The sequence below is a fragment of the Podarcis filfolensis genome (genome assembly GCF_964270895.1).
Source record: "Podarcis filfolensis genome assembly, chromosome: 12".
NCBI classification, from domain to species: Eukaryota; Metazoa; Chordata; class Lepidosauria; order Squamata; family Lacertidae; genus Podarcis; species Podarcis filfolensis.
This window is the reverse complement of record NC_139614.1, coordinates 19,672,273-19,686,820: the sequence shown is the minus strand read 5'-3', so window position 1 is coordinate 19,686,820 and position 14,548 is coordinate 19,672,273. Positions and strand designations below refer to the sequence as shown.

Genomic DNA, 14,548 nt, shown 5'->3' with positions numbered 1-14,548 from the left:
CCATGCATGTACATTAATACGAGGACAGGAAATCTCTGAAGCCCTTTCTGTGGTAAATGTGATATTGCTCATAATCGCAACTGACCATGGCTGAATTTCCCCCACTGCTGCATTTTGGTGTATTTATAGTTTCCCATGCTGAAGTTCTTATTTAAAGCCTCTGTACACAGCCAGAGAAAAGTCTTAAGATTTATTGCCAGGTACTTGTTTTAATGGTTTCTTTGCCTCATTATAGGTGGCTCAAATGGGAATGTGATGAGTTGGAGACAGAGGTAATAGCCAAATATACCTTCAGCTTGATATAATTTCCTCTCATAAAAATGAGAACATCTCCATCACTTTCAGGTTTTATCACTTCTGTAATGAGTGAGATTGTTTTAGTGGCCACTATAGCACACCTTGCCCCCCACCCCCCACAAATGAAGTTGTTCATGTTCAGAAATATGCCTGGTAATAGAATTGTTCCCGGAGAGGTTTTAGCCTTGCTTTAATAAAATGGGCTTGTGATAGTCTCATAAATCACAGCAGCGACAAGAGGGAACTAAATAACTTTCTGTGTTGCTTGTTCTGCCTCAGAAGAGATGCAAGCCAAGCAGGAAGGCTGAGATACGCTCTTCTTTAGTCAGCTTGAAGGTTGAGGTAAATTCTTTCCCACTCCATGGAGCTAAATCTGGTGCCTTTCCTTGTAACCATTTCCAGAGGGTAGGATTTGGGCAATGTTCTTTTGAAGGGTGAACACTGCTTATTGTGAAGAGAGAAATCCTAAATATTCTCTGTCAAATGGGGGAAACGTTTTCTTCTTTTTCTTTTTTTAGCCTGAGGGCCACATTCGCTTCTGCCCAAGCTTTCAGGGGCCGCATGGTGGTGGTGGTGGGTGGGTCCACCAGCAAAAGCGGGCAGAGCAATTAATATAATGTTTACCTTTGTACAATAGGCTGGTTTCTACAAACAGTCACATATCCCTTTTTATTCTCCCTCCAGGCAAGAAGCATTGCGTGTTGAGTCCCACAATGCCACCCCCCCAAAAAATTCACACTTCACACATCAATTTTTGTTTAAGGTTTTTGGCATAATTTTGGCCACAACTTTATTCAAAATACAAAAAATGTGAGTGGTTGCTTAGGCATTGGTTATGACTATCTGTCCTTGCCCTCAAGGACAGAGCTGGCCTTCCGGACACCAACGGAAGCCAGCGTGGGAAACAAGTATTGGGTGAGAAAATGAAGCTGGGCAACAGTCCCTCACTTCTCACCCTCATGTTCCTGTGGGGCTTGCACGGCCCAAGTCCGACTCCGGGGACAAGGACGAAAAGAATGGCAAGCCCCTGGATTCCTTTAACGGAATTCCCTTTCCGCATCATTTGGAGGGATAGGCACTTACCCCTCCAAGAACCAATTTAACCAATGCCTAACCGCCAACCTTACAAGTTGTGACGATTTGCTACGCAGTAGGCAAAAACCAAATGGCACCAGCCAATCAGCCAAATGGCAAAATTCCTACCAGGCCCCCGCTCCAAGGCGGACGACCCCATGACAGGCATAGCAAGGTCAAGCGATCAAGAAAAACCACCCTATAAAAGGGAGGGCGGGCGGGTGATCCGGTGCAAAATGGCCAAGAGGACGTCCAACGTCTGGCCCCTGTATTTAAAGACTCTGACCCCTCCTCCAAATTGGCAACAATCAAAACTCCCCAGCAACCCAAATTTAACCACTTAAAGGCTTGGGTTCCTTACCAAATTTGCCTAGTCACTGCAGGGTGGCTTGTTCCCCCAACCGCAACACGTGCTCTCTGTTAGGGAGAACACGCTTTGCGTGTTGAGTCCCACAATGCCACCCCCCCCAAAAAATTCACACTTCACACATCAATTTTTGTTTAAGGTTTTTGGCATAATTTTGGCCACAACTTTATTCAAAATACAAAAAATGTGAGTGGTTGCTTAGGCATTGGTTATGACTATCTGTCCTTGCCCTCAAGGACAGAGCTGGCCTTCCGGACACCAACGGAAGCCAGCGTGGGAAACAAGTATTGGGTGAGAAAATGAAGCTGGGCAACAGTCCCTCACTTCTCACCCTCATGTTCCTGTGGGGCTTGCACGGCCCAAGTCCGACTCCGGGGACAAGGACGAAAAGAATGGCAAGCCCCTGGATTCCTTTAACGGAATTCCCTTTCCGCATCATTTGGAGGGATAGGCACTTACCCCTCCAAGAACCAATTTAACCAATGCCTAACCGCCATGGAGCCTTCAGCTCACCGCCAAACCACTCACAGACCCAACCAAGCCCTCAGCTTGGCCACCACTGCACCCAGCCAAGCCTCATTCCCTGAGGCAGAAAGATGCACGCCATCAGCTCTGAAAAAGGATGCAGCCTGAAAAAGAATCTCAGGATGGGAAATCACATCTCCACCCAGCTCAAAAATCTTTTTAGACACAGCAAAATTGATGCGCTTCCTGGCCCTTTCAGTGGCAGCTGGGCAACGACTACCCTTCCAAACACATCGTTGCAAAAGCTTTGACCAAAATATTTTTGCTGTCGGCACCACTGCCCGCAGCTTCTCCAGGTCACCCAAAATTGCAGCACGTGGTGAAAAAACAGTCCATGGAAACCAGGTCGTTCTCACCCAGCTGCACCCCAACAGCAGTGGGCGGCCCTTCCAGCAGCACCTGCCTCCGAATCAGTGGCAGGAATTCTGGCCGGCGCATTCCCCGTCTGGACAGCCAAGGCAACTGCACATGTGGAGGAAGGCCAAGACCCGGTCCCAATCCGGACTGCCGTGCACTGATGCCAGCCCAATGCATGAGGCTGTGCCCCACCATCCGGATGCGGACAGCTGCTAAACCTAAGATAAAACAAGCAAAAAATTGTAAGACACCAAAAATGTTAACGAACATAACCTTTGAATACATTCAATTTCCAAAGACCTGGATCTTATTTCCACTGCCTTATTAACATGCTTTCCGGCCTTCCCAGTGGTAGTCGTCTAGGCATTGGTTCCCGACCAGCTGCACCTGACCTCAGCAGGGCAGCACTGACGACTGGGCTCCACCATATCGTCAGTACCAGCAAACATTGTGGGGGAGCAATGAATCCCAAGGCAATCGCATCCCGCCAGGTGTCGTTCCCCATAGGGGAAAGATGCGCCCCATCTGTCCTAAAGAGGGCAACAGCCTTGAAGAAAAATAGCAGGGTGCAATATTACAGAACCACCTAAAGCAAGGACCTATTTTATTTTATTTGTTATTTTATTTTATTTACTTTATTTATTTTATTCTATCGTCCACCACCTTATTAACATGCTTTCTGGCCTGCTCGGTGGTAGTTTGTCTAGGCATTGGTTCCCGACTAGCTGCACCTGACCTCAGCAGGGCAGCATTGACGACTGGGCCCCACCATATCGTCAGTACAAATAAACAGCGTGGGGGAGCAATGAACCAGGATCAGACTCAAGCTCACCCCCAAATGCTCCCAGGGACTCTTGCGTGGCCCGACCCCTCGAAAGGGGTCGACAAAAGCATGGCGAATCCTTGGATTCCCTTAATGGAATGACTTTGCGCATTGGAGGGGACAGGTGCTCCAACCCCCCCCTCCAGACCACCTTGAACCAATGCCTTAAATTATTTTGAGTCCAGGGAGAGCTGCCATCAACTCAATCCAAGCCCTCTTGCATGCAGGGATGCAGACTTATGCTGGAGGAAGACAGCAAACATTCTCGCCCAGCTGTACTACCAGCACTGCGGGAGGACCTGCACAGATCACACTCGACCGCACCAAAGGAAGGATCTCCTCCCAAAGCATTCCCCATCTGGACATCCAGTATATGTTCACATGGGTAGGAAGACTGAGATGGCGCCCCAGTCCAAACTCGTCAACATGCTTGCCAGCCTAGTGTACAATGCTGTGGCCCAAATGTGCACAGCTGCTCCTATGAAAAAAGGAAATAACAGACAAGCATCAGCACAGACATCATTGTGACACTTCCTGATATAACCCTTGTCAGCGTCAGACTTCCAATGACCCGTATTCACAATCCTGTCTCCTGACAGGCCCCCAGTGTGCAGCCTTTGCAGCAGCACCAATCGTAAGGAATGAGGCGTGTTCAGCGGCAAGCAAGCCATAGGCCGTAATAACTGGTGCACGACGTAAGCACATTGATGCCTGGCTAACAGGAACCCATTTTCATGCACTAGGAGCGGGCCAGCCCCCAGGGGAACGAAAAGCCAAATATTCTGTTATCCATAACCAGGCAAGGGCCCTCCTCACCTGTGGCGGGAAGCCTGATTGTGGCACTCCTGCCCACTAAGTCTGTTTTAGAGTTCCCAACTCTAATGACAAGCTCCAAAGCAGATAAGGAAAAGTCCTGAAGCAATAAGCCTCCAGACTCTCAGCCCCGTGCTGGCTCCAACAACCATTTTCCCAACCCTCAGTGCAAAAATGCAATGGACTACTGAAAGGAGTCTCGCCTTAATCTTTAACCAGCAGACAAGTTTTAACTTGTTGCAGATACTGCATAGGTAAAAATTGACCGACTTCCTGCCCACTGTCCTATGAGGTTGGAGCCTATTCCAACCTTCCAAGGCCCTGCGCACTACAAACTTTATACAAGGGTCTCTGAAAAATAAAGCTTCAGTGTAACAGACATTGCAGCGGACTGAATTCTGATAGTTATAACCGCATGCCCAATCTGCAGCAGGTGGACCAAATACTGCAGGATCTGCTCAGAGGATGGGGGCCAATTCATCTGAATGGCCGAGGACTGCCAGCTTAAGGCTAAGAAATCCATCCAGGCCTTCCCATAAGAGCTAAAAGCAGAAGGGGAAATGGAAGCTGCTGCTCTCTGTAATTACTAATTGTTGTCAAAATGCCACAGGTGGTCTGGAAAAGTCTGGCAATAGCTGAGTCTGGAGCCCAGGATCTGAAGCGCTTCATCTGAAAATGGGATAGAGTGTCAGCGACATCATTAGAGGATCCCGTAATTTGCAGAGTAGAAAGCACAATATTAAACCTTCAGCGGCGCAGCTCGAAAGCATGAGCGGAGGGGCAGAGACTGTGCTAGAAAGTGAGGACTGTTTTGCCAAGACGCTCACCACTACCTGGTAATCAAACCAAAAGCAGATCCGATGGTCACTGAACTCCTCGGGCCACATGTGAACTGCTACTACAATGGGGAAAACTCAAGAAAAGTTATGTCACATGATTGCCTCACCACACCGGGCTTGAGGCCATAGCTTTGCACACCAGCAGCCCTTGAAATAAAAACCAAAGGGCAAAGATCCAGCAGCACCAGCATGAACCTGAAAATCCCTGTGCGGGTTCAAGGTATCCTGCCATGGCGAACTATTATTGCATACATTCAGGAATTGCTACTATCGCCTGATATCTGCCTTTACCACACTTGGTAGGCATACACAAAGGTAAGGGGACCTCAGGCCGCAGGCAGCCTGGCCTAGTGGGAAGATTAATTAAGTGACCCAGCAAGATCGGATCTGATGAAGCATCACTTGCTACAGAGGAAGTATTACAAAATAACTTCCTTCAAGGCAGACAGCTTCTCCATAGGCAAGTGGTATGTTTTAGCAACGATATCCAACTGGATCCCTAAATAAAATGGGAATATGGGCAAAAGGTATTGAGCTATTGCTTGCCAGCTTCCAGCCCCCACTTGGGCAGGGGGCATCTTGTGCTGCCATCATGATATGTGAATTTACAGGGCCGACACTGGCCAGAACCCCTAAAGAAGTCCCGACAAAGCTGCTGCCGAGCCAGCTTCCTTTTCAGACACACACTCTGTGCAATGCAAAAACACACTCTGTGCAGTGCACACACACTCCATGCAATGCAAAAAACACGCTCCGTGCAATTCAAAAAACACGCTCCGTGCAATGCAACTACACACTCCGTGTAATGCACACACAAACCCTCCGTGCAATGCAACTACACACTCGGTTCAATGCAACTACACACTCCGTGCAATGCAAAAACACACTCCGTGCAGTGCACACACACTCCATGCAATGCAACTACACACTCCGTGCAATGCAACTACATTCCGTGCAATGCAAAAAACATGCTCCATGCAATGCAACTACACACTCTGTGCAATGCACACACAAACCCTCCGTGCAATACAACTACACACTCCGTTCAATGCAACTACACACTCTGTGCAATGCAAAACACACTCCCTGCAATGCACACACACTTCATGCAATGCAACTACACTCCATGCAATGCAACTACACTCTGTGCAATACAACTACACACTCCGTGCAGTGCAACTACACACTCCGTGCACTGCACACACCCTCCGTTCAATGCAACTACACCCTCCGTGCAATGCAAAAAACACTCTGTGCAATGCAACTACACCCTCCATGCAATGCACACACACTCCGTGCAATGCAACCACACCTTCCGTACAATGCAACAACACACTCCGTGCAATGCAACTACACACTCCGTGCAATGCACACACACCCTCCATGCAATGCACACACCCTCCGTGCAATGCAACTGCAAATCTCTCACGCAATGCAATGCAATGCAATTGCAGCCCGTGCAGCGCCATGCCCTGCAACGCACAGAGCAAACTGCAATGCGGGCACGCAAAGGTGCTTTCTCCCACTTGCATATTGCAAACGTGGCGCCCGTTACATCCCTGGCAGTGAGGAACCACCAAAAGGACCTAAATGTCCAGGTAGAGCAATGGGGGAGCATACAGCTGTCCCATACAGGGACCAATCCTGCAACCTAGGCATTACCGGCACTATGCGCTGACCCAGTGAAACCAATGCTTCATGGACCACATGGGGACACTATTCAGGCCGAAAACGCTTCCAGGCCATTAAATTCTAGGGCAAAGCCCTAGGATCACCTGCTAGGCCAGGCATAAATGTTTCCAGTGAAATAGCAGAGTTGAGGTAGCCCACAGCTTGTCCAGGTACCCCTGCTTGCCCTTTTAGAGGGAAGCACCCCTTCAAGAAACCCAAAGTTCTTTTATCACAAATGGGCCGAACTACCCAGCAACAGAATAGCCCAAAAGGAGCAGTTTGTTTTGTTTTGTTATAACAATGGCTAAGAGGGGGATATGAACCCTGTCTCCCAGGTCCTAGTCCTATACTTTAGCCACTAAGCCACAATGGCTCGTCTCTAAAATGGCAGTCGCCACTATCCGGGCAAAACAAACTTGAAGAAAATAAACTTGTTCAGAAACAGCATAGTTCAAGAGCATATACAGAGTGCTCATAGTCCTTGGAGGCACAGGGAGCCTCTGGGGCCCTCTGTCTGCCTCAGATATACATTAGCAGCAACTGGGCCTGCAAGCAGATACATTCCTATAGCGAGAATGAGTCACGTGTCAGATACTTAACAATTAACTGCTGCTACCTGTAGCAGACTTAGGCTTGGAAGTTATGTGCAGGCCGAATAGGCCTCCCTGCTTCTGCTCTTGAGAATCTTAGTCTCATAGCAATATTAAAGGAACTCAAAATAGTGCTCCCACCCAAGGCTAGCTTAAAATTTGGCCAACAGCACTGCACACACTCAAAATAAAGCCAACCTTCGGGGATACTATAAACGAAAGTGATTCCAGCTAAGCTGGGAACAGCCCTAACTAGCCCCACAATTTCAACAAGAGAAATGGGGGAAACCTTTTTGCGAAAGAAAGCCCCTAACGGGGGCTCTCTCCCTATTGGGAAAGGCAAGCCATAGATACAGGGAGAATCTTCCCACAGGGCAGGGTAAGGGGTGGGGTGAGAAATTGAACAGGAAAAGGGGGGAATTAAATTATTTAAGGGACTAGAGAGGATTAAAAAGAAAGGGGAAATGCAGAAATAAAGAAATGTAACCAGACAATGAGAAGATTGTCCAAGTGCTCCATGTGATCCGGTGCAAAATGGCCAAGAGGACGTCCAACGTCTGGCCCCTGTATTTAAAGACTCTGACCCCTCCTCCAAATTGGCAACAATCAAAACTCCCCAGCAACCCAAATTTAACCACTTAAAGGCTTGGGTTCCTTACCAAATTTGCCTAGTCACTGCAGGGTGGCTTGTTCCCCCAACCGCAACACGTGCTCTCTGTTAGGGAGAACACGCTTTATCAGAATTCAAGGACACATTCACATTCCCTCCCACATTTCTCCAATGAAAATAGGGACGCCCTATTCAATTGTTGTTGTTGTTGTTGTTGTTGTACTATTTATACCCTGCCCATCTGACTGGGTTGCCCCAGCCACTCTGGGTGGCTTCCAAAATACATAGGTAAAGGTAAAGGGGCCCCTGGGAAATGATTTATAATGAACTTAAAAAGGTATTTAAATATACTTTCCCCAAGAAACCAGAGGCCTTTCTCTTGGGTATTGTCGGCCAAGGGGTGTTAAAGACGGATATAACTTTCTTTATGTATGCTACAACAGCAGCTAGAATACTCATTGCGAAGTACTGGAAGACGCAAGAACTACCCACACTGGAAGAATGGCAGATGAAGGTGATAGACTATATGGGCTTGGCAGAAATGACGAGCAGAATCCGAAACCAGGGAAGAGAAGCAGCGCAAGAAGAATGGAAAAAATTCAAGGACTATTTAAAGAAATATTACAAAGTTAATGAAAGTTAGAATGATGTTGGACTGGAAAGTAAATGGTTACTATTAGTAATGGTTAAGACAAGGAGAATAAGGAAGAATAGTCTAAATTTAAATTAAAATAAGGGAAGATTTGCTGAACAATCGATAAGAATTTGGAATACAGAAAGGGGAGGCATGAGGAAGTCGGGGAAGATAGGATATGAAATTAGGATATGAAATGATACATGTTTTTTGTTTTGTTTTTGTTTTTGTATGTTTATGTTTGTTGTATTGTGTTTATATCGAAAAATAAAAATATTATAAAAAAAAAAAAAAGGTAAAGGGGCCCCTGACCATCAGGTCCAGTCGTGGCCGACTCTGGGGTTGCGGTGCTCAACTCGCTTTATTGGCCAAGGGAGCCGGCGTACAGCTTTTGGGTCATGTGGCCAGCATGACTAAGCCGCTTCTAGCGAACCAGAGCAGCGCACGGAAACGCCGTTTACCTTCCTGCCAGAGCGGTACCTATTTATCTACTTGCACTTTGACGTGCTTTCGAACTGCTAGGTGGGCAGGAGCAGGGACCGAGCAACGGGAGCTCACCCCGTCATGGGGATTCAAACTGTCGACCTTCTGATCGGCAAGTCCTAGGCTCTGTGGTTTAACCCACAGAGCCACCTGCGTCCAAAATACATAAAACTTAATAAAACATTAAACGTTTAAAAACTTCCCTATACAGGGGTGCCTTCAGATGTCTTATAAAGGCTGGATAGATGCTTGGCTTGGGGGTCAGATAACTCCATACCCTCCAACATTTCTCCAATGAAAATAGGGACGTCCTAAGGAAAAGCAGCACATTCTGGGATCAAATCAGAAATCGGGATGGTTTCTGTAAATCCAGGACTCTCCCTGTAAAATAGGGACACTTGTTGGCAACACTTGAAGAGGGGCAGGCAGCAGGGATCCCCCAAATGTCACTCTGGGCTCTTTTGGGAGAGAAGGAGGAGGAGAGACAGTCTAGTATTCCAAAACTGAAGCTGCATATCATTTTTGAGAAATACAGATTTTAAATGTGGCTTCTCTTCTAGAACCATTTGTTCTCTGGGCATATCATTGACTCTCACTGGATTTATCACTGAATCTCTCCTCAATTCATTCATCTAGCTAGCTTTGCTTGCATTTTGGCCTGTCATCTACAGTTTCAAAGACTGACCCATTAACCTCTGTTGAAGGCCTCAGAGTAGGGATGTAAATATGTCTGACTAAAGCACAGCAGGCATTTCTCTCTCATTGTACCTCAACGAACTCTGTAACTGATTAAGCTAGAGAACTCTGCTTTGCTCAGGCATTTTTACAACCCTGCTTCACAGAGGCAACGGCAGGGCTAAGTTGTGTTTTAAATATACAGTGGTACCTCGGGTTACATACGCTTCAGGTTACATACACTTCAGGTTACAGACTCCTCTAACCCAGTAATAGTACCTCAGGTTAAGAACTTTGCTTCAGGATGAGGACAGAAATTGTGCAGCGGCAGCGCGGTGGCAGCGGGAGGCCCCCTTAGCTAAAGTGGTGCTTCAGGTTAAGAACAATTTCAGGTTAAGAACGGACCTCTGGAATGAATTAAGTACTTAACCCGAGGTATCAGTGTACTAATTTTGGTGACTAATTAAGGTGAACAGCATACCCTCCAGCATTTCCCCAATGACAATAGGGATGTCCTATTTGATGATGGTGATGACGATGATGTTGATGATTTAATTTTTTATACCCGGCCCAGGGTTTTTTTCAGCCAAAATTAGCTGGAACTCAGTTTCGGCTGAGGTGGGCACCATTTCCATTATAAGAGAACAAGGGAGGGGTGCGTGGTAAGTTCTGGCACCTCTTTTTCTAGAAAAATAGAACGGGGTGTAACTTATATGTTACAGCAGCCTTCCTATGGTACAGTTAGGGTTGCTCTGGAAATCTGTCTACCTTTTTTTAAAAAAAGTTAATATTGTTATTGTTACTTTCCAGGTGCCTGTTAGACTTACATAGCCATAATGGAATGGGTGGTTTTTAATCTAGTTTGACCTCATGAACTGAGACAGAATTCATTGCACACAGACATTCCTTTAAAAAATTAGCTTGTGCAAGTAGAAGAAAAGGACAACCCATCATTGTCTAGACTGTAGTTGACTGATTACTGTAGTTGACTGGTCTTCTAAGCCCTGATGACCAGATGGTACCTTCAAGATCAGAGGCAACTGCCCTTACATCTATCGGCAGGCGTCCCGTTGCCATCTGGTTGGCCTCTGTAGGAAGAGGACTTAATTTGCCTTTGGGTCTCACCCAGCAGAGCTCTGATGGCTCCTTATGTATCCTTTTATCTAGCATATGCTTCATGAAGTCAAATGAGGGTGATGCCAGGTTTGGGGATTCCTTGACCCCAGGAGATTCATCTAGCTTTGTCCTTGAAGTATTTCTGTCATATTCTGTGAGGCATTTTTATCCCAGCAGGTAAATATCCCTGATTTATGTTCATGGTCCACACTGCCTGTTTTCAATATTAAGTTGTTTTTTAAAGTTGCTTTATTTCTTTCATTCATTCATTCATTCATTCATTCTGATATTAGCCCTGCTGGAGCAACGGCACGTTGGGGCAATGGCACGCCTGCCCATAGAGAAGGCTCTGAGTGGCCTTTCTGGCACGCATGCCATAGGTTCGCCACCACTGTGCTTTGCTATTAGGAGTCATTTTGGATGTTTGAGAGAGAAAGTATCCGGAAAAGAACCCATCGATGCGCTCAAAAAAACACAGGAGTGGTACCTTCGTGCTTATTAGTTTCATGCATGATTACAGATGGAGCCGAGAGAAAGCACAAGCAGGGCTGATAATGCTAACTTGGTTCTGAATGCACTGAAAGGGAAAAAGCCTCGAGCAGAAAATTATGTAACCTTGCGCACAAAAGTTTTGCAGTGATTTGGAAACTCTTTTCAAAGCGAATGTTGATTTTTGTCCTCACAGCTCCGTCATGACAACTCTGCAAAGTACATTACTATTCTCATTGTATAATTTGACGGGGAGCTTGCCCTCCCCCAAGGCAAGCTTACATCTTATCCGTAGCCAAGCTAATGTTTGTAGTTTTACATTCCAGATCGTCTCCCTCTCCTGCTGGACATGGGTTCTGGTTTTACCACTGGGTACGCTGTGGGTTAAACCACAGAGCCTAGGACTTGCCGATCAGAAGGTCAGCGGTTCGAATCCCCATGATGGGGTGAGCTCCTGTTGCTCAGTCCCAGCTCCTGCCAACCTAGCAGTTCGAAAGCACCTCAAAAGTGCAAGTAGATAAATAGGTACCGCTCCGGTGGGAAGGTAAACGGCGTTTCCGTGTGCTGCTCTGGTTCGCCAGAAGCTGCTTAGTCATGCTGGCCACATGATCTGGAAGCTGTACGCCAGCTCCCTCGGCCAATAAAGTGAGATGAGTGCCGCAACCCCAGAGTCGGCCACGACTGGACCTAATGGTCAGGGTCCCTTTACCTTTATGGTCATGGGGTGTATAGTTTTGATGTGATTGTATATTTTTAAAAAAATGTTGTTAGCTCCCCAGAGCTTCTTCTGGAGAAAGGGTGAGAAAGTTTTAAAATACTAAATAGATATTTGAGTATGCAACCTATAGTACATGCCTATACATCTCTACTCTGGTAGGCAGACTCCTAGGTAAAGTGGGTATTAGGAGGACAACCTTAGTATATGTAATATAATGTTGAAACTTGGAAGAATGTGTCAAGTGTTGTATGCAAAGTTGCTCCTCCCAGATTTGCTTGCTTTGTATAATTTATTTAGGTCACATGATTCAGTTCTATTGGCATGCACAATTTCTTGGTTCACAGGAAATAATTGTATACTTTTGTGCCCACTCTCAATTCCCTCCCCCTCCTAGATTTCCATATCAGATTATTCTCTGCAAGCTTTCCTTGAGAGGCAGGGAGGTTCTTATTTATCTCACTGTGACATAGTACGAAAATAACTGTACAGGGTTTCTTCTTCTCCTCCTCCTCTTTTTTTAACATTGCATTCGAATCCGAAATGGTTGAAGAAAATGCTGCCCTACTTACTCTGACAACTTCTGGATTGTGAAAACCATCTAATGAGGCAGGAGCTGTCAAAAGTATGGCCACTTATATCGAGATCAGAGGTGAACATGTAAAGATACATGTCTTGTCGATAGAAAGGGTCACGGTGGCTTTGATCATCTTTGAAAATCTGAGATGAGTGTTTGTGAATGTGAGTTTTTTACCACAGTGCAGGCTATGTCAAAAACAAGAAAAGAAGAGTAAAGTGAGGCTGTTTTATTTACAGTTGATTAATGCTTTTACCTAACAGCATCAATGCAAAGCTGGAAAAGCACCTCATTTGAGAACCAAAAAGTTAACTAGGAAAGCAGGTATCGTGTCTGTGTTAATCTAGTTCTTTGCAGTATGCACTTGTCAGTGTATACTTTACCCCTCCAAAACCATTTTCTTTTAAATCTTATTCCACATTGGAATATTGTATAATGAGCATGTCTTCCTGATTGGCTGTGCCAGCATGTGCTTCCATTGGCTGATACACATTATACAAGCTGTAAAGAGGAACCAATTGTGCAGTGTGATTGCTAATTGGCTTCCTGCTGTAACGGACTTTGGTTACATGCCCTCCCAACCTTAATCATTCATTTGTTCCCTCGAGATTTCTCATCCAAAATTCTGTGTCTGTCCTTTGCCTTCAGCCCAGCCCTTATAGATATATATTTCTGTCGTTTTATTTAGCAAGAATCATCCCTGCCTTCTTTCAGATGCCTTCTAAAAACTGTTATTCAGACGGGCCATTGCAATGTCCATTTCTTTTTACCAACCAGTATTCATTCATTCATTGATTTTTTTTACTGATGCTTTCATTCATCTTATTGTAATTTTGTAGGCTGTATTTTTATACAAGCGCAAGCTATAAATGTTTCAGTAAATAAATAAACATTTGGAGAACATCTGTAGTTCTTCAGCTCTGAGTATTATTTTGCTCACAACACTGCTGTATGTTGTAGATCAGACAAGCGTACCTGTGACCATTAGATCAGCGTAGTTTGGGTAATATGGTTTTTAAAATTCTCACTGAATATTGGTTCAGTGATCACTTTAGATGAGGCCATCTCATTTCAAGCAAACACTCCAATATGGCTAATGTGCTTAAAATAACGTTCAAAGAAATTACTGCAGATCTGGCAGAACTTTCCATTACAGCAATAAACATCAAGTTCTCTCAAAGTGTAACTTCTGTCCATTAGACAAATATAATATTTTCTACACAGACACCCCACCCCTGCTCCTGAATGTGAACTATAATCCAAAATGCAGCAAAGGGAATGTCCATGTCTCCTAATTTTTGTGCATAAATTGGTCCAGTAGTATTCCAGGTGAGGGCTTGGTAACAATATTGGTACCTGAAGGAGCATCTCCACTCCCATCGCTTAGCCCGGACACTGAGGTCCTCCTCCAAGGGTCTTCTGCTGGTTTCCTCAGCTGCAAGAAGCGAAGTTACAGGGAACCAGGCAGAGGGCCATCTCGGTAGTGGCACCCTCCCTGTGGAACACCCTCCTTTCAGATGTCAAGGAAAGAAAGAACTTCACAACTTTTAGAAGACATCTGAAGGCAGCCCTGTATTGGGAAGTTTTTAATGTTTCATGCTTTTTATGTTTTATATATTCTGTAACCCAGCCAGATGGGCATGGTAATTTATTATTATTATTAATTATTATTATTATTATTATTATTATTATTATTATTATTTACAATACAATATGATGTATATCAAGTACAGTGGTACCTCGCAAGACGAATGCCTCGTAAGACGAAAAACTCGCAAGACGAAAGAGTTTTTCGTTTTTTGAGTTGCTTCGCAAGACGAATTTCCCTATGGGCTTGCTTCGCAAGACGAAAACGTCTTGCAAGTTTGTTTCCTTTTTCTTAAAACCGTTAAT

At 45.4% G+C, this 14,548-nt stretch overlaps 1 long non-coding RNA gene across 1 annotated transcript; it reads right to left on the bottom strand.

Annotated features, from left to right (window-relative positions):
* Positions 1-1,048: 1,048 nt before the first annotated feature.
* On the bottom strand, positions 1,049-7,901 carry LOC310745337. The gene is made up of 2 exons (XR_014540084.1): positions 5,983-7,901; positions 1,049-5,805 (listed from the first exon to the last, which is right to left on the bottom strand). It is a non-coding gene; the product is annotated as an uncharacterized lncRNA (long non-coding RNA).
* Positions 7,902-14,548: the final 6,647 nt, after the last annotated feature.